The 23,492-nt window shown below is 42.6% G+C and overlaps 1 protein-coding gene and 1 long non-coding RNA gene across 2 annotated transcripts in view; one reads left to right on the plus strand and one right to left on the minus strand.

The window, feature by feature from the left end:
• Positions 1 to 2,430, plus strand: part of MORN1 (MORN repeat containing 1) — a 133,380-nt gene extending 130,950 nt beyond the window's left edge. Inside the window, exon 15 of the mRNA XM_082230124.1 lies at positions 2,299 to 2,430. The gene's annotated coding sequence lies outside the window, so the exon portion shown is untranslated. The remainder of the gene's footprint in view (positions 1 to 2,298) is intronic.
• LOC309536575 overlaps positions 1 to 22,278 on the minus strand; it is a 40,084-nt gene extending 17,806 nt beyond the window's left edge. Inside the window, exons 1-2 of the long non-coding RNA XR_014221637.1 lie at positions 21,616 to 22,278; positions 20,621 to 20,724 (exon numbers count right to left, since the gene is read on the minus strand). This is a non-coding gene — a long non-coding RNA (uncharacterized lncRNA). The remainder of the gene's footprint in view (positions 1 to 20,620; positions 20,725 to 21,615) is intronic.
• Positions 22,279 to 23,492: the final 1,214 nt, after the last annotated feature.

Genomic DNA, 23,492 nt, shown 5'->3' on the forward strand with positions numbered 1-23,492 from the left:
AATTATCTGGTATCACTGAAGAAGAAAAAGCGGTGTTGCTATTATCTTACAAAATAAATACTTGGTTGTCCAAGAGGAAATATGAAATCATGAGGAATGGTATATTATTGTTAAAATAGCAAGGCAAGGCAGGATATGGCGTTGTCTGATTTATGTGCCCCAAATTCTGATCAAGAAGTAGTTTAACATCCCTTTATCAAGAAACTTGAAGAACTTTCTTAAGGAAAAATGATTGTGTGTCAAGACCCCGAAACCACCCCCTTGTTGAAGAATAACACACACAAGGACACAGATATTGAGTTAATGTTATTGGGCAAAATTTGGCCACAACTTTATTTATTGATTACAGAATGTGAGCGGTATTGGCTTAGGCATTGAATGGACCCAACTATATCTGACTCCTGCCCGTTGTGCACTGAGTCCGATAAGGGTAAATCATCAGTAGGGGGAGCCCTGTTGATGCATACCAATTCAGGCTCCCCTGGGTGTTCCCGTCAGGGTTATGTCATGTCCCTAGCCCCGCCCCGGGCTTCAGACAAGATTCACACCCCCGGATTCCTTTAACAGAATACCCTTAAGCTTGGAGGGGCAGGTGATGGCCACACCTCCCCTCCCCCCTCATAAGGTCATACAATGCCTAACTGCAACCCTAACAAAGTTGTGATGGTTGTTATGAGGTAGGCGAAAACCAAATGGCCTGTGCCAGTTTGCTAAGTGGAAAAATTCCTACCAGGCCCCTCAACGGCGACCAACCAAGGTCCATAGCAAGGCCAATGACTAAAACCAGCAAAATAGGGAGGGAGGGAGGGAGATTGAGGAAGCAAGCCAAGAGGAAGCCTCTGGCTCGTGCCTCAGCTTAAATGTTATCGGCCACACACACACCAGCCAGCGGATTGGCTGGCTGGTCGCTGATGCGGCCGGGATCCCCCAGGCAATGCAGGACTTCATCCCCTCCCCCGGAGGAGAGTGGGTGGCCATGCGGTCCACCTCAACTCCTCCCCAGGTTGAAGTGGAGCAGATTTACTTTAATGGAATCCAGTATAAAAGTTAGGAAAGAGCTGCAACAACCATCTAATTGTTGCATGAATATTCTTTAATGCTAATGTTAAACTTTGACTTTTTATTATTGACCAAGTAAATCTTACAAGGATAATGTGTTATTTTTGTTGTTGTTATTCCACCCATTTTAGTTTTAAAGATTTCAAAGAATGAAATTTACCTAATGACTTTCTTGGTCACATCCCAATCTCGCTGACGTTTTCTCAGAAAATACTACTTAAACAGCGGAGGCATAAAGCAATTATTGTGGAGTTCTCTACAATATACAGTGGTGCCCCACAAGACGAATGCCTCGCAAGACGAAAAACTCGCTAGACGAACGGGTTTTGCGGTTTTTGAGTTGCTTTGCAAGACGAATTTCCCTATGGGCTTGCTTCGCAAGACGAAAACGTCTTGCTTTTTTGCGAGTTTGTTTCCTTTTTCTTAACACCATTAATACAGTTGCGACTTGACTTCGAGGAGCAACTCATAGAACGCGGTGTGGCAGCCTTTTTTGAGGTTTTTGGTGATTTTTGAAGCTTTTCCAAAACTTTTCCGACACCGTGCTTCGCAAGACGAAAAATTCGCTAGATGAAAAAACTCGCGGAACGAATTAATTTCGTCTTGCGAGGCACCACTGTATTTTTTTTCAAATGAATGTCACCCCTGATGTAAACTGTTCAAATAAATGGGATGTAAATAAAGCAGTTATCAGTTGTTCTAAGAGGTCACCTTAAATTTTAAAACAACTGAGGGTTGTGCTTGAGGAACGATTAATTTCATAAATAAATAAGAAAGCAGTACACATAGTAACAATGAATTCATGATTACAGGGGCAATTAATGGGACTTCGGCAGTAATTATACATTAGAAGAATATGTGAAATAGCTTTTGTTGTAATTTTTAAGTAGAAAAACCTACTTAAAGTTTTAAAAAGGCAATAAACCAGGAAAATGCTTAGCAAGAGTATCTGGCTTGCAACAGGAAAGATTAATTCCATTTATGAAATATGGTGGTAAAATTTAAAATACCCCAGAAAGTTAAGTAGTTTCATTTTATTACTGGAATTTGAATTTATCACTTCACTGTGATAAAAAAAATGAGGATTGTATTCAACCAAGGTTTGCTCAAGGGTAGACCCATTAGAATTAATGGATCTAAGTTAGCCAGTGACCACTAATTTAAATGTGTCTAGTCTGAGTAGAACTAACACTGGATTTAATGCTAATCAATCTTATTTTTTTCTCTATCACTTTCTAGTGATGATTTTCAGTTTCTAGAATCCCGTTTCTTCTGATGAAGTTAAACAGACTGCCAAGAAAACTAGAATTAACAAATCACCAAGCCCAGATGGATTTCCTCCTCAATATTATAAAATATTTGAAGATGCGGTATCTGAACCATTACTTTACTTAATAATCTAAATAAGTGTAGGTCAGCCAAAATCTTGAGATGAGACAAGGGCAATATTAATCCCAGGACAGAATCCAAATAGACCTAGTTCCTGTATACCAACTGCAATATTAAATCAGATACTTCAAATTTGGGCAGTATTTGGTAGGAGATGGGCACATTTAATAATAAAATAGATAAGATTACAGCCTAGGTGCTACTACCAATAAAGCCCTGCCATGTGCCATTGCCAGCCACAGTTCTGATTTTATGGAAGGACACATAAAACAAATGTTGGACATCTCAACAAGTGGTCAGGTTTGTAGGGGGTATCCTAGTGCATATGATTTTGCTGTGTACTCAGAACCGTCAGCAGCTCTTGTAGGATATCCACCAGAGAAAGTTTTTCCCATCATCTGCTGCCTGATCCTTTTAACTGGAGATGCCGGGAATTTAACCTGGAACATCTTCTGCATGCAATTTAGGTGCTCTACCATTGAGCTACTGATTCTTCCCTGCCATTTGCCATTGCTTCTAGGGAGCCTGCTCAGTTCATGTGGGGCAATGGCAAGGCTCAGCAAGGTCCTACAAACCAGGTGACGTGCAAGCAGTGCAGCAGCAGGCTTTAGGGCAGACATCCAAGGACCTAGAGAGTAAGCAACAGAATTGGGGTGGGAGGAGCCACTCTAGGCAACTTCCTTGGAGCCATGTGTGAGTGGCCAGCATGACTAGAGGCAAAAGTAGGCGGAGCAATGGTTGTAAATTTTTTTGCCTTTGTTCTAGTCCTCCCCCTTCTGGGCCAGTTAAGTACCAAAAAAAAAAAAAAAAAGATAGGTGGATAGATGGAACCATGGCAGCAGCTGAACCCTCAAATATTTCTATACCACTGTACATCAGAAATGATTGCAAAAAAATTTGAAAGTAAAATAATAAAAAAATTAAATGCAGTAGGTTGTGTCCAATGCTAGTCCTACTCAGAGTAGACCAATTGAAGTTAGTGGACATGACTACCTTATAGGCCCATGGATTTCAGTGAGCCTACTGTGGGTAGGATTTAGCTGGACACAACACAGCATCGAAAACAAAATTCATAAATAATGCAATACATACATTTTCAAAATCTATAAAATAGGATTCTGCTTTTAGAAGATTCATACAATTTCACCTCTGCTAACACACCCATGCTTAAATCAGCCTACACCTGCACACATCTTCCTCCACTCTCAGCGATTACCTTTTTAAAAAATATTTTAATTCATTTTCACACTTAAATGTTTTAAATTTGAAGCAGTAAATAAACCACCAAAAATAAAATGAAAATGAAAATAAAAAATAAAATATTCACTCTCTCAACGATTACCAATCCAAACAGTCCCAATGCACAAGAGAATCACACTACAACGCAGCCCAACACTACCAGGTTAAAATAAAAATCTAATCTAGGACTCCACAAACCCCAATAAAAACCTCATGCCATTCTCCCAAACACTCATTCACTTTCACAAAAGGGTATTGCCTGTGGCCAAGGAACCCATCTCCTGCTGTCGTATTCAGCCACCAATCCTGAGCTCTCATGTGTTTCCAACACCTCCTTCAGCTGTCCCATGCACACACCCTGGGACAGCCCATGTTCTCCTGTAACTCATCATCCCCAGCCTGAAGCAGAGAGAAAAGTCTTCCCTCCCTTTTATTTCATTATCAGTGATTTTATTATTGCTACCAAACAGCATTTTAAGTGCATTTGCTCTTGACTGCAGGATTCTTAAAACAAGGTTTAAGCATAAAGTAACAAATAATCTTCTTTGTGGTTGATTAAAGGGGGGGGTGTCCCGTTGCTTAAGTAACTGGATTCCTCCAAAACAATTCACAAAACAACCATTTTGACTTAAGCCAGTATTTATTTTCTTAGATACACGGGAGGGGGAGGGAGTCTGTTTAGGGACTATAATTGGTGGCTGACCATCAGCATTTTGACTCCTATTTGTAAACTAAAAGGAACATTGCTTGATTTTTAAGTTTATACAATTCTTTCTAATTTAAAAATAAAATTGCCAGTGTGTCCCCAGAAGGCACAGTAGGGACAAAGCAAGATTTCCCAGTGACAGATATCAGAAAACCAGGGATAAACCCAGACAAGTGGAGTGTATGCAATGGTAGAGTTTTCCGTGACTAAATGCAGTATCAAGTATTAATGTGTTCCAAACACAGTGTACTGGTTTTCTTCTCCTTGGAAAGCTTCTTCGTTCCTCTTCTTACCAATCTAAACCCTGAAAGCCTCCTCTACATTCCTTGAGTTGCCATGGATATTAATGGGTTTCTTGCATGTGGGTACATCTTTAAAAATGAAACTCAGCGGTAGCAAAAGAAAAAAGAAAAAGAAAACCCCAATTGCCACTGTTCTTTCTCCTCATACAACCTTGTCTTGGCTGGGTATTTATTTTTCCTCTTTTTCTGCTTTCTACTGGCAGGAGTGTGTGTGTGTGTGTGTGTGTGTAGAACGTTTGGAGGTTGTTGAGAAAATATCTCCTTCACATCCGGCCTAGCTTTTTCCTTCCTCCAGTTGGTCCCACCGTTATATAAGCTCAGACATGGAAAAGCAGCTCTCTTGCCATCACTAGCTGACATCCTTTAACCTTTCATTCTCTGAAAGGGGAGGCGCAGAGACGTGTTCCATCATGTTTCAAATATCTTCGGATTCTTCCCATGTACCACTCTGACGAAGCTTGTCCTGGTTTTCATTAGAAACAGATTTGCTTACGAATCATTGTTTTGGAGGGTTGTGTCTCTGTGTGTTGTGTTTTAGTCCTCTAGGTTGCTGTTTATGCTTTTCAAAGTTTGCTCCTTCTCGTTTTCTTGTTCCTTTTGTGGTGGTGTGCACTGAAGCCAGAGGGGACCCTTCCAAAAAAGGAATAAGTCACCTTTCTCTTAATCAGCAGGTGACGTCTCAATGGGTGGCTGAAATTCCATGAAACCGACAAAAAAACATGGTTCTGCCCACCCCACCCCCTTTCCCTGGAACATTTCTCCCCTTTTTAATTGAAACCATTCTCTTCTTAAAGTCTTTGTAGGTTGGGAAAGGGGAGGGGGAGGGGGGAAGACAGAGAGATATCTTATTCTCTAGAAATAAATGGAAAGCCCGTGCTCTGCAAACAATGAAGAATTTTGGCTGCAGATGACTCTTGTCGGTCTTTTTCTGTTCAAAACGTACATGGGAGAAATTACCAGAGCAGGCAGAGGCTTGTTGCTTGCCTGCAGTCAACTTCCCACCATGGAAATGTTGCCAATGCTGGTCCTACTAAATTTAACACTTAACCTATTTAGGTCTTTTGATTTCAATGGGTCTGTGCTGAGTCAAACTTAGTTTGATACAACCCTTGGAACTAGTTTACACGAATGCATTTTCAGCCACAGTGCCTTAAGCGTCAGCGTCAGGGCAAGCACCAGGGACCCAGTGTCCCAGCAGGACTCTTTCCTGATGCCAGCCCTGAGTAGCATGTCCATGTTACTGTTTTACCAAGGACAGTCCTCTGCTTGAAGAGCTCTCCAGTCCAAGTCTAGTTTAAAGAGAATGAACCTAAGAAGGGAGAAGGGCAAGAGGGTAGCTTTAAAGTTACCCACCAAATAGTTATCAGCAAAAAACAGCAGACCAAGCAGGTGTACAGGCCACCTGGTCACTGTTGTCACACTATGGTGAGATACTGGGTGGCCTCCAACCCTAGTTCTACTCAGAGCAGGCCCATTGAAGCCAATGAACATGACTAACTTGGGTCCATTAATTTCAATGGTTAGTACTTAACTAAATCCTATGCTTTAAGTTAGTCACGTTCATGCAGATCTGTATCCTCTTTTGTGAGTGATATGTTTCCTCTTCCGCGTCCCAATCTGACCTGGGACTCAAGAGAAAAAGAAAGCACCCTGGCCTCTCCCACTGACTAAGAGAGGAGTGGGAATCCTGCTTTGGGACAGCATTTTGGAAGCTGCATTCCAGTGGTGGGCAGGGCCAGCAGTAAAAGTGGGCAGAGCAATTAAAGTAAAATTTACCTCTGGGTGTTCAGCCCAGGTTGGGCACCCCCTGGGTCCTATATCTCACCCTCTTATTTATTTGGGTTTTCCCCCTTCTGAAACATGTCTTACATTTGCACCTATACATATAAACTAGCACATGAAAATGAATGCCCTGAGCCTTTTAACATCACTCCTGCCTCAGGATATTCCACAGTGAACTTGGAAATGTGGGTGGTTTTTTTGTTTTTTGTTTTTTTTAAGCATCAATTCTAACCCGCCCTTCAAGCCTAAGTAATCTTCAGGATAGCTGACAATTAAAGCAATGAATTAAAACAACAGTCATCAATATTAAAATATAAAACAACGAAATGTTAAAAATAGAAGTAGTTCATGAAGAACATGAACTCGAAGCCAGGAGGGTAAAAACAAATAATAACTTCAACTTGCTTCAGTGCTGGAATGTGAGCTCTAACCTGGGACACCAAAGCAGAATGTGGAGTAAAGGCATGTCATGCCTTGCCCCTGCTTAGCTTTGAATACAGTTGGCTGCTTTGCAGGCTGTAGCAACAGTAACACTCAAGTTGAAACTGGTTTTTAAAACAACATACACAGAGAAAATGCATATATATCTAAAGGTGTATGAGATGGATGTGACTCTAGACAGAGAAGTTCTAGCCATTGGAAAAACATGTTTCCAATCAACAAGCTGTTAAACATTCACATTGGTGTCACTGTGCTTTTTCAAAGAGAGCTGCGGGGGGCTCAGTCTGTACCAAGGGTACAGCATTAAGTGAGGTTTATCCCTTTCCTCCCATACAGGCTCCCCACAAAATTAATCTCCCCTGAAGGTGTTGTTGGAAATGGAACCAGCATGGAAGTCTGAAGCTGCTCACCTGATGCAAAAAAAAAAAGAATAAATAATAACCAGCATTTTAGTGTATTCCTAATAAAATGCATTTGTGTACACATTCTACCATAGGAAATAATTTTTAGTACACATAATGTGGGTGGAGAACTGCATTGTAAAATTCAGAGAAGTGAGAATTTCAAAGGAGAGCTGTGTTTTGGTTTGCATATTGTTTCAGGAAATGGGAATGAGGTATATTTGCCTTTAAAAGCGAACTGAGATTAAGGTTTTCCCCATCCCTCCTGATGCACTTGGAAGGAGGAGGTAGTGTCAGTTCTGCAAGGCTAAACCAGCTGGAGTGTCAGATGGACTCTGCCAGTGCATCCATACACAGCCCTGACCTCACCGCTGCTTTGCCCTTCTTCTTCCAAGTGTGCCACAGCAATATGATGGACAGGAAGCTATTGTTGCTGTTTTGCCCCACTAGGCAAGCTGCTCCTGGTGGGAACCATTCATCCCATGGTAGCCACTCAGCCATTCCCCCCCCCCAAGTGGAAATGCATCACACACAAAAGATGGACAAAAGATTTGGGTAACATTTGCATATGCTCAGATATCTGAAGCGCTTGAAGGAGTTGGGTATGTTTAGCCTGGAAAAGAGGAGATTGAGAGGAGATATTATAGTCATTTACAAATATCTTAAGGGCTGCCACATGGAAGAGGGAACAAGCTTGTTTTCTCCTGCTGTGGAGAGTAAGACTGGAACACAAGTTACAAGAAAGGAGATTCTGACTGAATGTCAAGAAAAACTTTCTGACAATAAGAGCTGTTCGGCAGTGGAACAGACTCCCACGAGAGGTGGTGGACTCTCCTTCCTTGGAGGTTTTTAAGCAGAGGTTGGGAGGCCATCTGTCATGGATGCTTTAGCTGAGATTCCTTCACTGCAGGGGGTTGGCCTAGATGACCCTTGGGTCCCTTCCAACTCTACAATTCTATGATCTGTATCTATTATACAAAAAGATGCAAGTTCAGAAATAATTACTACAATTTAAATAGAAATACAATAGATCATCTGAGCATAGTGAGGGAAACTGACTAGGTAACCTATGTCCCTGCTCAGACTACTACCCAGGTGCTGGTTATTGGTGGATACAGTGGTGGACCATTGGGTCTCACATTTCAGTGGCACTCTGTGCAATGCCAGAATTCAGCTTCCTGCCTGCCTCTCACTTTCCATTCTTCATCATGGTTGTGGCACCCACAAGGGTCTGCACCCAGTGCAAACCAGTCACATTCTCCTAAATCTGCCTCCGATGTACAACATCAAGGTTAACCCTGCTTTCCCTTCTTGGGGTTCTTTGTCTTTAAACCAAACCTGAACAGCAAAGCATAGACGATGCCTTCAGATACCCGCAAATAACTCTTCAGGGGGTGGGAGGGATGCGAGAGCACCCTTCATTTGTCTTATCCTGTTGTAATAGTTTTATTGCTTTTACATGTTGCAAATCATCAACGAACAGTAAAACAAACAAAAACAAAACCTTGCCCTCTCCAGGAGATGAGATTACAGATTACAGTGAGGCCAGCAACCCTTAGTACAATACAATTTAAGTCATTTGTTCAAATGCATAAACAAATTATAGTTTGAAATTACACTACTACCCTTCATTCTTCTAGCTGAGCTTTTTAAAAAATAAAATAAAAATTCAATGTTCAGGCCCCTAACTCATATGTACAGTTAGTGAGAGCACCTTTAAAACCTACAAGTTTGAGAGGACATTGGTCTTCTATGTTGTGATCTTTTGTTATTTTATATTGTTTTATTTCCTGATTTCTTCATGGCATTTTATTGTAGATTTTGTTTTAATAAGCCGTTCACCACTTCTGGAGCCTATGAGCGGCATATTTTAACAAGTTGGTACGGGTGATGATAATGATGATAATGGTGGTGCTGATACTATCCTCTGACAGCTCCTCATATAGAAGAACATTCAGGACAGATAAAATAAAATCCTTTGCACAGCGCATAGCTAAACTATGGAACTCGCTCCCACAGGAGGCTGTGATGGCCACCAACCTAGATAGTTTTAAAAGGAGAGGGTCATCAGTGGCTACTAGCCACGACGGCTCTGCTCTTCCTCCACTGTCAAAGGCAGTACTTGTCCTGCAACCTCCTGCTAGATACCTTAACTCTTTATACCACAAATGATCTGGTTTATTTTTTCTCTCCCACTTTTGGTTGTGCTATGGCAACTATAATGTGGTAGCATTGGGGAAGCATCGCAGAACAAAACTAAACCAGGATAAATTCACTGGCAATGCACTGCTACTGTGTTCAAGAACATGTCACAGAAGGCATTGCTGTTGTTCTTCAGAACTACCTCCCTAGACAATCATTCATCAAAAGACTTTTGGTTTCTGCCATCATTAAACACCCACCATAGCAGTCTCAGGATTTGCCTTGCAAATTGAATGGGAGGCATTGACTGCCCATGCCATAGGAATCCAATTTGGAGTCAAGTCATCTTGGGGTTGCCCTTATAAACTAATGGATTTGGACTTTTCATTGCAGAAATCATTACCATGAAAATAAAATTTGACATTACTGGCTTGTGAATCAATAGGGTGTTGTTTAGCAATATTTCTGCAGTTAACTGGTGCATACACGTGTTTAGGGGGACACTTGATTGAGATTTGTCTTTTATTTAAGCCATCACGGTTCTGGGGTGTCCTTTCATTTTTGGAACTTTGAGCTGGCTAGCAACCCTACACTGCAAGTTCCCATTAGCGTCAGCAATCTGCATCTCCAGGCTTCTTGGGTTTCAGCTCCATGCTTCATCCTCCATTTGTCCTGATTAGTAAAATAATGCTCATGTGGTGAGCTCCAGAGCCATAAAGCACCACAGAACTGCTAACTGCTGGTCTTATTATTGTTATCAATGGGGCGTCTCACACTCTATAACAGCTCATAAGAAAGAAACTGCTCATAGGCAGAAGACAATGAAGGCTGAATTCAGTCTCCTGAGTGACTCAAGTAGTTGTGCTTTGCTCGATGCAGTGCTGGGGAGGGAATTAGCTAGAAGGGACCTGAAGATTTGCCTTTACCTTGTTGACTTATTATTAATTATTAAATTTATTGGTCATAATTTTACCAAAGTAACTGAAAGTGAGTTATAATATATAACAAGTAAACATATACATGAAAACTGACATAAAAGCAAAGAAAATCAAAAAGACAATTCTGTTTCTAAAATATGGCTTAAAACTTCCCACCCACTCAGGGAGGCCATAAAAGTCAAAGGCCTGGTGGGGGGGTGGGAAAAGATTTCCCTGGCTTCTACAGGTGTATCTATATTAATGGCACCAGGTAAGCTTCCCTGGGGAGAGCATTCTGCAAACAGGGATCCGTCACAGAAAAGGCCTATCTTATTTCATATACCAATTCAGGCCCTTGATCCATCTACGGTAAGTCAGTACAGTGGTACCTCAGGTTAAGTACTTAATTTGTTCCAGAGGTCCGTTCTTAACCTGCAACTGTTCTTAACCTGAAACACCACTTTAGCTAATGGGGCCTCCTGCTGCCGCTGCGCCGCCAGAGCACGATTTCTGTTCTCATCCTGAAGCAAAGTTCTTAACCTGAGGTAATATTTCTGGGTTAGCGGAGTCTGTAACTTGAAGCGTATGTAACCTGAAGCGTATGTAACCCCAGGTACCACTGTCTTGTCTACACTGATTTGAAGCCGCTCTCTTAGACTGGGAACATTCCCAGCCCTAACTGGAGATGTTGGGGCTTGAACCTGGTACCTTCTGTCTACTAGGCTTGCAACCTACAGCTGAGTTTCAGCCCGGCCCATGTAGAGTTTGTCTGAGGCCTGGGGCGGGAATCTTGTTAGAATAAAGTTATAAACTTAAACAAAAAAGCATTCAGTGCCTTGTGCCTCCCGCTGGCCAGCTTAGCCCTCCAAAGCCCTGGGCAAGTGTACCTGGCTGCCCACCGGTTTGGCTTCAACTCTCCTTCTGCCACCATCTAATTGTATTTATTGTCTGGGCCTAATGAAATGTAATTCTGGGTGTACTGGATCCCACAGTTTCTGCATCCTTGAGGGGCTGTAGTGATAGAGCATTAGCTTTGCATGCAGAAGTTCTCCAAGTAGGGCCAGGGGAGAATCCTCTCTGAAATGCTGGAGGGCTGCTGCCGGTATAAGGCATCTTCCTATGTTTCTCACTCCCAGGAACCATCCAAATACCAAGTTGTCCAATGCACTGCTCTACCAGAGTTACGATCCTTTCAGGTTCACAGTCTGTTGTGATGCTGAGTCCTGAGATCTAGGATTCCTCAATAATAGCTGGAATGTGTTAAGGGGCTTCAGGCATATTCATATAAAACAAAAAAAATGGTGAGCAAGACTTAAGAGTGTTATTCAGAATCAACCATAGGAGTCTCAGGGGGTCATTTGGCTCTTGGCATTTCTTTATGGAAAGGACCGTGGCTTAGTGGAAGAGCAACTGCTTTGCATGCAGAAGGTTCAGTTGTTGCCATCTTCAGGAAGAATTGGAAGAGACTCCTGCCTGAAAGTCTGACCCACTGCCAGTCAAAACTGGCAGTACTGTATGATGTGTTATACTGCAGCTTTCTTTGTTTGTTAGGAGCAATTGCAGCACAGTGGTAGAGCATTTGCTTTATATGCATAAAGACACAGGGTCTGATTTCTATAATCTCCAGGTATGGCTGGGAAAATTCCTTGCCAAAGCCCTGGACAGCTGCTTCTGCCAGTCAGTGTAGACAATACTGAACAAGGTGGACGAGTGCGCTGATTCAGCATAAGACAGCTTCTTTAAAATTTGGGGGAAGACGGTAGCTCCATGTAGTCATAGCAAATGGTCCCAGGTTCTGATATCTTCAGGAAGGGCTGGGAAAGACTGATCATGCCTGAAACCTGGAGAGCTGCTGCCAGTTGGTGTAGACATTACTGAGTGAGATTGGCCAAGGGTCTGACTTGGTATAAGGCAGCTTCCTTAACGTCATACAGGAAGGCCTGCAGCTCAATGGCACAGCATTTTCCTTGCATGTCGAAGGTCCTAGGCTCAATACACTGGAAAAGGGTCCCTGAAGATCTGCTTCCAATCAGAGTGAGCTAGATAGTCCCAAGTGTTTGGTTCAGTATAAGGCACCTTCCTTTGTCCTGAATGCACCGTGCCCAGCAATACTGCTAAGGGAAGGGGGGAAATGTCTTCATTTCCTCTCTTCCTTCTATTTACCAATTAAAAATAGTTCCACCAGAGAGGCTTCCCAAGAATTTTTTTTTTTAAACCCAACCAACATCTGGCTGGCAGAAGCACTGTGTCAGCAGACAGCACCAATTATGCTCAGGCTGAACAACAACTTAATTACTGATGAGGCGGCTCCTCTGACAAAAGGGAGCCACTCTCAGCCGTATAAATTCTCTGACTGAACTCATCCCTTTGTGTGTGTGTTGGAGGGGGGTGGGAGAGCAGATTTTAAAACCATTTCCGAAATAAAGCAACAACCAGCCTTCTCGCTTCAAGACCATAGGAAGCTGAGCCAAAATAAAGACAAAGCTCCTAACACTCTCAAGTGGGCCTCCCTGCCTGACTCTTGGCTTTGGGACAGTTGGAAGAGCAAGGACACAGGAAGCAGACCTTAGAAATACACAGAGTAACCTTGGGCCAGTTAACTATCACTCACCCCGACCTACTTTTTCAGGATTGTTCAAAGAATAAAATGGAAGCAAGCATTCCACCAGGATGCAGCAGAAGGAGAGGTGGGGAGCTGGGCCACCCAGTCGGCCCTGTTTTATCAGGCACCTCCCTCCCTGGAACTGCCATGAAGTTAGAGCAGAGGGAAATGGGCTGTTCTGTTATCTCTGCTAAAAGTCTGCCTGCCTTTAGCTTCTCCCTCAGCTGTAACATGGCAGTTCCAACTTCAACCCCTGCCCTCCTGCGAGGGCTCTGCATGTTGAGCAACCAACGCACCTCACATTTAAGCAAAGATACAAAGACCTGCTGTAAGTAAACAGGCCTGGAGACCAACAGGCTAACAACGAATTCCCTAATGCAGAGCTGAACCATAATAAAGTGAATGGTGCAGGAAATTGCAGAAGCAGGGATGAGAGAGACAGCGGTCTCAAGGGACGTAGAGAGGGGACGGACATTTCCACTAGCCATCTTGCTAGAAATGAACTCTCCCAAGAGATGAGTTGTTGTGGGCGTCATTGTTGTTTGTTGGGAGGGAGAACCCTGCCACCAGGAGTAGTCTTAATTAGCATTGTGTTAATTCAAGAGAACAGGGAAGGATTGATACACATCTGTTCTTTGGCCTATCTAGAAAAAGAGAAATAATAAACCTGCAAAGACTCTGAATGAGGGAACACTGGAGAATTTGGAAAACGTTGCCTTTAAACAGTTCTCAGCTGTCACAGCTGGGTTAGCATTACAAAACATCTGGTGACAGCAAATAAAAAGGCCAGCCACTGTGCAGTGTTGCCTCTGCCACTCCATGAATGCTGCATTGAGATGGCGCACTCTTCCCACTTTGGATGCAAGACAAATGTATCATCTCTAGGTAACATGAGCAACCATTGCAGAAAATCGGTTTTTGACATAACTTTGGAGTCTTTTTCTAACATGGAGAGGCCCCCAGAGGCAATTAACAATAAACACAACATCACTTCCGGAGGCGGCGCGAAACTGTAATGGCGGTCCTCTTCGTTCTCTGAAGAGGGGCTCCGCGGAAAAGGGTCACACGCTGCGGCATAGCGGTGACCCATTAAGAGAAACCACGGGTAGAGTGAGCCCGTGGCCGTGGGACTCGGCGGGCACCAGAAGCTACCCCAAAATCACAGAAGGGACCCCGTAAGGAGATCCGGAGTGAGAGAGGGGGAGCGGTGCTGTGAGTTCATCGCTCTTTCCGCGGATGTGAAGCCGCGCGGCTGTTGCAGATGAGCGCTGACCTTTCTTCCTAAAAACCAACATCAAGCTGCAAGCAACATACCCGTGAGTAAGGGGCTAAAAATTTGCAAACAATTTGTTGAATTTGACTGAAACCGGGAGACGAAAAAAGGGAAGTCCGCCTCCCGGCATTGCTGGCAAGATCAAAGCAAAGACTCAAGAAGCGGAAAGCGCTTAAAAAGAGACTGTGGAAGTTTTAGCTCCCGTGCGCTTTCGGAGTTGTTCTTTTCTAGACAGAAAACAGAGATGGTTATTGAATAAAAGGGACTTTAAGTATTAAATTGGGACTTTCCTCCTATCTTTTTTGGGACTATAAATTTCAAAGAGCCAGATCGTCGGGCTGCCGGGGAGGAGATACTTTGTTAAACTGCGGATACAGTTACTGAAACCTATTGGGACTAAATGATACTTTTGAGCAGAAAAGGCTGGATGTGATATTGTTACAGGCACCTTTTATGAAGCTTTGTTGAACTTTTAAAAGTGCTCTGGGGGACTTTTGGTCTGTGAAGGGACTTTTGGATTTTCTGAACTGAGTGAAACTGGAACTTTAATGGCGGAAAACTTCCTTCTTTGTCTTTGAAACTTGGTGGCACTCCCCCTACAGGGCTTTGGGATTATAAAAACCTGGGAACTGATTTTTGTTTTGACTTTTTTTTCACCGGCTGTTTATAACTGGATCTGTCTTTCCCATGGAACAGTAGACAATCTGACCTTGAACACTGACAGATGTGTAATGAGTGGTGCAGGGAGAACAAGAGCGTCTAAAGCCAAGGAAACTAAAGAGGCTAAGGAAAAAGAAAAGGGAAAAAAACCAGCTCAACTTGTACAAACAACTTTGACCCAAGGACGTCGATCGTCGGTTCCAACTGTGCTGGTGGCACAAAAGGTGGAAGCTGAAACAACCGAGAAGCCCACTGAGGAAGATATGGCAACAGGTGGATCAGATGCAGTTTTGAAACAAATACTGGAGCAATTGGCAAAGTTAAATCAAAAGGTGGATGACCAGTCTTTGAAAATAGATAAGGCGACATCCTCAATTCAAAAATTGACTGAACAAGTTTCCCAGCACACACAAGCAATAGGGAATCTGCAAGGAGCAACAGCTGAAAATCGTGAATTAGCTGGGGAAGCCATTCAGAAAGTGGGAGTTTTACAGAAGGAGGTTGAAGAGATAAAAGGAGAAGTTAAGCCTCTACATAAACAGGTGAGTGAACAACAAGCTTACCTGTCAATGGTGGAATTGAAAAACCGCGAGACCAACGTCAAATTGAGAGGCATCCCAGAACTTGAGCAAGGAGACCTGATTGGATATTTGACACAAGAATTTTCCAAGTTCTGGGGCATAGAGGAAGATACAGACTTCAAGATTGTGTCGGCTTTTAGACTGGGAAGATTGGTAAGGAAGGACAGATCTAGAGACTGTCTGATAACTCTAAGATCAAAGGAAGAGAGAGATAAGATCCTAGGCCTTCATTTTAAAAAAGCAATTGAAATACAAGACAAAAGGGTGGAAATCTACAGAGATATCCCGAGACAGCTATTGGACCTTAGAGCCACCTACACAGAACTGGCAAAACTGCTGAGACACAACGCAATACCCTACAGGTGGGAGTTTCCACAAGGACTATCTTTCACTTATAAAGAAAAGAAGGTAAGAATTAGAACACCTGAAGACAATCAAAGGTTTCTTCACGACCACGGGGAAGATCTTCAAAAAGGAGCCACTTGGCCACCACCTTTACCTACACCAGAACTGCCAGGAGGTGGGCCGGCGCCTATACCCTCGGGACCTGAGGAAAAGGAAGACACCCCACTTTAAGAGCAACATAAATAGAACAGGATGTCTCTGCAGCTACTTAGTTGGAATATAAATGGCGCGAACTCACCCGAAAAAAGAAGGAGGATATTTCACATCTTAAAAAAAGAACAATTGGACGTAATATGCCTTCAAGAAACACATGTGACTAGGCTCCATAGGAGAATATTAATCAATAAAAGACTAGGTCAAGAATTTATATCATCGGACAAAGTTAAAAAAAGAGGTGTGGTAATTTATGCAAAGGAGAACTTGTCACCAAAATTTTTATTTAAGGACGACTATGGAAGAATTCTAGCAATTGAAATTCAGACACAAGGTGAGAAAATCTTGATATTAGGAATTTATGCGCCGAATGACGGGAAATCAGAATTTTACAAGAAACTGCATGAGACAATGCTGGACTATTTGGACTATTCTAACATTATTGTGATGGGAGACATGAATGGGGTGGTGTCAACAAACATGGACAAATCCCAAAATCAAAATTTAACAACAGACGGCAGACTCCCTAAAACGTTTTTTGAAATGACAGACAATATGGACTTGATTGATATATGGAGGACAAAGAACCCCTTGGGTAAAGAAGGAACCTTCTTTTCTGAGGCCCATTTGTCATGGACACGAATCGACCAAATTTGGATATCTAGAGGGCTGGCACCTAAAACAAGAAAGGTGGAAATCTGCCCAAAAACCTGCTCCGACCATAATGCTTTGAAAATGGAACTGAGACTTACCCCAACCGGATCCTTCAGATGGAGAATGAATGACACCTTGTTAAGAGATCAAGAGATTGTTAAGAAGGCCCAAAAAACACTAAAGGACTATTTTGAAATAAATTTGAACACTACGGTCGAAAAAAGAATAATCTGGGACGCAAGCAAAGCAGTTATGAGAGGGTTTCTGATACAACAGAACACAATAAAGAGAAAATTTTGGAATGGAAAAAAGGAGAAGATCCTAGAGAAAATAAGCGAAGGAGAGAAAAAGCTGAGAACTAAACCAAAGTCAAAGGAGGTGCTGAGAGAAATTAAATTCCATCAGGCACAATATTCGAAATTGATCAATCAAGAGATAGAATGGAAAATTAAACAAATGAAGCAGAGATCGTTTGAATCAGCAAATAAATGTGGAAAGCTGCTAGCCTGGCAGCTGAAAAAAAGGCAAAAGCTAAATACGGTTACAAACTTAGAGATTCAAGGCAGAACAGTTCAGAAACCAGAAGAAATAAGGAAGTGCTTCCACAGATATTTTAAAGATCTTTATGCACAGGGGCCTCAGAAAGAGTTGGAAATAGACCAATTTTTAAAGACAAATGGATTATCTAAAATAAGTCAAGATAAAAGATCAACTCTAAACTGTAAAATAACTCAACAGGAAATTGAAGGTGCCATTCAGAACATGCAACTTGGCAAATCTCCAGGCCCAGATGGACTCACCTCCAAATATTATAGGACTTTGAAGGATTTTCTGATACAACCATTGTTGGAGGTTTGCAATCAGATTATGGAGGGGAAGAGAGCACCGGAAACGTGGAAGGAAGCATTCATCACACTGATACCCAAGTCAGAACTGGAAAAGACCCAGCTTAAGAATTACCGTCCCATCTCACTCCTGAATGTGGATTACAAAATATTTGCAGATATTTTAGCAAGTAGACTTAAAAAAGTATTAAATGAAGTAATTCATAAGGACCAAGCAGGCTTTCTTCCTGGTAGACACATGTCTGATAACACTAGGAACATTATCGATATATTGGAACTTTTGCGGATTAGGAACACAAGGGCGGTGTTAATCTTTATTGATGCGGAGAAAGCATTTGACAACATTTCTTGGATGTTTATGAAGAAAAACTTGGAAGGGATGGGTGTGGGGCGTGGGTTTGAAAATGGAATAGAGGCAATCTATTCAGAACAAAAAGCTAAACTGATAGTGAACAATGTGGTGTCGGAGGAACTCAAAATTGAAAAAGGGACACGACAGGGGTGCCCTCTATCTCCTCTTTTATTCATTTCCGTCCTGGAGGTGTTGCTGAATATGATTAGGGAGGACCGGTTGGTGCAGGGTATAGTGGTCGGAGCGAAACAGTACAAACTGAAAGCATTTGCAGATGACCTAGTCTTAACATTACAGGAGCCAGAATCTAGCACAAAAAGAGTTCTTGAACTGATCTCGGAGTTTGGTCGGGTGGCGGGATTTAAGCTAAACAAACAAAAAACCAAGGTTTTGACTAAAAATTTAACACCTATAGAGACGGAGGGGTACCAGAAAGAAACAGAATTAAGTGTGGTTAAAAAAGTGAAGTACCTGGGGGTATTTTTGTCCACCAAAAATCTGAATTTATTTAAAGATAATTATGAAAAATGCTGGTTGGAAATTAAAAAGGACTTGGAAATTTGGTCAAGATTGAAACTTACCTTGTCAGGTCGAATTGCAGCTATAAAGATGTGTGTTTTGCCGAAGATGTTATTTCTGTTTCAAACCCTACAGGTCGTGGACAGAGTGGAATGCTTTGGAAGATGGCAGAAGGATATATCTAGGTTTGTCTGGCAGGGCAAAAAGCCCCGAATAAAATTTAAAATACTAACGGACTCAAAGGAAAGAGGGGGGTTTGCCCTGCCGGACTTAAGGCTATATTACGAAGCTGCAGCCTTCTGCTGGTTAAAAGATTGGTTCTTGTTGGAGAACACTGATGTCCTAGATCTGGAAGGGTTTGATAACGCTTTTGGTTGGCATGCATATTTGTGGTATGACAAGGCGAAAGTGCATAAATTGTTTAAAAACCATATTGTCAGAAAATCAATTTTTGCCGTCTGGATGAAGTACAAGGATTTATTAGAAAATAAGACCCCGAGGTGGTTATCACCGGTGGAGGCCAAGGTTCTCAAAAAAAGGCCCAATATGGAGGCCTACTGGCCAAAATATTGGGAATTAATTGAAAGATCTGGAGATAACTGGAAACTACAGAGCCAGGATAAACTAAAAAATAAGGTGCGAGATTGGCTACATTACGCTCAAATTCAAGAGGTCTTTAAAATGGATAAAAAAATTGGTTTCCAGGTGGAGAAATCGAAACTGGAGACGGAGTTGCTAGAACCAAAAACTAAGGTACTTTCGAGAATGTATAACTTGCTGCTTAAATGGAATACACAGGATGAGACAGTTAAATCTGCTATGATAAAATGGGCACAGGATGTAGCATAATGTCTGAGGACTGGGAAAGGTTATGGAACACCGGTATGAAATTTACGGCATGTAGTGCCTTGAAAGAAAACACTATGAAAATGGTATACCGGTGGTACATGACCCCAGTCAAGTTGGCTAAAATATACCACCTGTCTGAAAACAAATGTTGGAAATGTAAGGAGGCAGAAGGGACATTCTTTCACCTCTGGTGGACCTGCCCGAAAGTAAAGGCCTTCTGGGAAATGATATATAACGAATTGAAAAAGGTATTTAAATATACCTTCCCCAAGAAACCGGAGGCTTTCCTTCTGGGCATGGTGGACCGGAAGGTTTCAAAGAAAGACAGAACTTTGTTTATGTATGCAACCACAGCAGCAAGAATACTTATTGCAAAGCACTGGAAGACACAAGATTTACCCACACTGGAGGACTGGCAGGCGCAGCTGATGGACTATGTGGAGTTGGCAGAAATGACCGGCAGAATTCGAGATCTGAGCGAAGAAACAATTGAGGAGGACTGGAAAAAATTTAAGGACTATTTGCAAAAATATTATAAGTTGTTCGAATGTTAAGATTGTGCACGATTAGGAAACGTTATGCTTCTGCAATTTGATTAGGTAAATGATAAAGTAAGTGATGACAAAAAAAGGAGATAAATCCGAAACAAATATATTATGTTTATTATAAAAGTATTAAAATTAAATTACAAATTTTTGAAATTGGTAACATAATGAATCCAAAGGTATAATAAGTGGTGAAATAAGGTAATAAATTGCTGATATTGTTAGATTAAAGAATGCAATGCTGGGAGGATGTGAGGAGGTCCAATGGAAAGTAACTTCTTGAAAGATGATTTGAAGCATATTTAATTTTTTCTTTTTCTCTATTTTTCTTTATTTTTGAAAACTGTTTCTTGCTTGTTGTTTTGTGATTGAACCTGTGAACCTATGAAAAGAAACGCAATAAAAAAATTTATAAAAAAACCAATAAACACAACATCCATTTCCAAGTTTTGTTCCATGTCACCAGTGGGAAGAGTAGAGGCATGGCAAGTAATGTATTAGTTTTTTTTCTTACATGTCATGGAACCCGGCATGGCATGCATGTGGCTCCCAGGTGATCACCTACCCAGGTACTGACCAGATGCACACCTGCTTAGTTTCAGCAAAGTGGTGAACTTTTCGTTCTTCAGACAATACTCTAGCAGATATGGATCAGGCATAACAATGCAAATTCAACCTCATGTTCAGTGAGGTGGTAAAATTGTCCCTGGGGTGTGCCATTTCCCAATATGAGAAGAAACAGAGAAATCCCTGCACAAAAGTGATGACACAAATATGTTTGTGTGTATTTATAGGCAAACTCACCTAACTGCACTTTCTGAAATAATATGCAGACCAGAATGCAGCCATCCTTCGAAATTTGCTCTTCTATTAATTTGGTAATGCAGTCCTCCAGCCAACACAAGTCTCTGAAAAACATACCTGTACCTTTAATAGTTATGTAGTGGGTGTTTCAGTAGATATGCCTTGCATGGCTAACAACTATGATGGACATATTAGATTGTTTTTGGTTCATGTCAGTTTCATGTGCATTCATCCCTAATTCCTTCCCTTTCCTCCTTTATCTGCAAAATAAATAAATAAATAAATAAATATAAATCTGTACAGAGATTTGTCTTGAAATATGCAGTTCAGTGATAAAATGTATAATTAAATACACATTTCAATCCATTCAATTTATTACAGTCAACCGACCATGAAATGCATATTTAAATACTTGTTTTATCTTAATGTACATATTTCTAAATGTATATCATCCTAAAAATCACGTTTTAATGCATTTTTCTACCTCCTTTGAGCCAATAGCTCTGAAGAAATTTAAAATCTGCAGAATAATTACTTTGTGATCCACACATTAGTCCAGGAGGTGTGGATCAGGGTCAAGAATGACTCCTTCAGCACCTTCAGAATCTGATCCAGGATGGAAGACTCTGGTGGAAGATGACGAAGAATAGGAGGATGAGTCAGAAGCAGATGGAAGCCTTTCCCTCCCCCTGAACAGATCTGGCCCCAATGCAGAGTCCCACTTGCTCCCTCCCATATGTGGGGGAGAGCACTGTCAAAGACTGGGGAGAGCTCTGAGCCCCAGTCTCGTGTCACCAAGCAGGATGCAGAGGGGGAAGCAGGTCTCACACTCTCTCAGGACAAGGAAGGAGATGCCCCCATCCAGACGTAGCACCCACTTGTAGGCCATATATTTCCACAGAGATAGAGACTCAAGGAAATAAGTGGTGTGCCCCCCCCTTAGTTTTAAAGCTTGGTGGGAAGGGCATGGAAAACTTCTTGTAACAACTTCTCACCTCCCATGCACTGTTCTTGCACTCATGAACCTTGTCCGCTGCTCCTAGGCCAGGAGCATCCCCACCAACCCTTCACCCTGCGAGGGCTCTGGGAATGGATTAGCTCCTGCTGCTGAGTCTGTACCATTACTCTGCTTTAATGAAGATCGCTTCCTTTCTTACAAGTAAGAGCACCTGCTGCTTCATTTGGGGGCAGAAGCCAGGACAGTTCACTTCCGAATTCACGGAAATCAAATTCCTCAAGCATCTCTATCAGCCGCACCTTCTGAAATTCCCAGAGCCCTGATCCCTTTTGCATCTGGCCACCTTGGTAGCTTGTTGTCCTTCTTCTTCTTCTTCTTCTTCTTCTTCTTCTTCTTCTTCTTCTTCTTCGCGGAAAACCAAACAACCTCAGCGCATGCCAAGCTGTGGTTTGCAGATTTTGGAGCAGGAAGGGAACAGTCACAGCCCAGTGGCTCAAGGACTCCCAGAATCAAGGCCTATTCTTCCCTGCAAAGAAGCTAATTGTCCACAAACGCCGCTGCTGCTACCAGGGCCACACAGGCCAATTATCTCATAAGTAGCAGCAATAAAGACGACTCAAACAGCTGGCAAGCAGCCTGGTTTCCGGATTCCGGCATCTGAGCCATTAACGTTAAGGATGAAGCACTATGATGGGGGGGCGGGGGGAGGCAGGGCAGCCATTAGCCATTCTGAGAAGCCCATCCAGCTGGGAGAGGAGAGAAAAGGGAGGAGGAAGCATCATGAAACACAGAAGGAGGAGGGAGGGAGACTTGGCAAGTCCCAGGTCACTGTTTCATTTGCTTTCCCCAACCCAAGAGGTCAGCTTCCCTCCACAATGAACCAGCAAAGAGATTCTGTGCCTTTTGATGTTTCCAAGTAAGGAGTCGGAGCAGGAGGGGTTTGGTTTTCCAAATGTGGAAACGGCTGCAGAGGAAAGTTTCAGCCGTGCTCAAAAATTGAGGGAGGAGGCAGGCAATCAGCCGCGTGCTGACTTCCGTAAATGACAAGAGAATCTTGTCAGAGGCTGTCACTGTCAGAAGCAGAATGCCTCTAAATGCCATTCGCTGGGAATTGCAAGTGGGGAGATTATATACTGTTGCACCCAGGTCCTACTTGCTTCCCAGAAGCATCTGTTGGGTCCCTATAAGAACAGGATGTTGGACTAGATGGGCCTTTGGCCTGATGCAGCAGAACTTCTGTTAAAATCAGTGCCCTGGAAAAGATACAGGATTCGGGGAGATGGATCACAGCCCAGTGGCAGAGCACTTGCTTTGCATACAGAAGGTCTCAACTTAAAGAACGAACCCGGCAGCAGGACTGGGAAATACCTCTGCCCAAAGCCCTGGAGGGGTGAAAAATCCTTACACACAGCAAGAGAATGCTGCATACTTCATTCAGTAAGCAAAGATAGGATGGGCTACTTGGCAATGCAAGCTCTTTTTTTAAAATAAGAAAAAGCTTGAGAAACACTAAGGGTAAAGGGGACCCTTGACTATTAGGTCCAGTCATGACTGACTCTGGGGTTGCGGCACTCATCTCACTTTATTGGCCGAGGGAGCTGGCGTACAGCTTCCGGGTCATGTGGCCAGCATGACTAAGCCACTTCTGGCGAACCAGAGCAGCACACGGAAACGGTGTTTACCTTCCCACCGGAGCGGCACCTATTTATCTACTTGCACTCTGATGTGCTTTCGAACTGCTAGGTTGGCAGGAGCAGGGACCGAACAACAGGAGCTCACCCCGTCGCGGGGATTCAAACCGCCGACCTTCTGATCAGCAAGTCCTAGGCTCTGTGGTTTAACCCACAGCGCCACCCGCGTCCCTGAGAAACACTGGTTTGAGTTAAATCATACAGCCAGCAGGGTGAGAAGCTT

The sequence above is a fragment of the Podarcis vaucheri genome, assembly GCF_965113315.1.
Source record: "Podarcis vaucheri genome assembly, chromosome: 7".
Classification (NCBI taxonomy): domain Eukaryota; kingdom Metazoa; phylum Chordata; class Lepidosauria; order Squamata; family Lacertidae; genus Podarcis; species Podarcis vaucheri.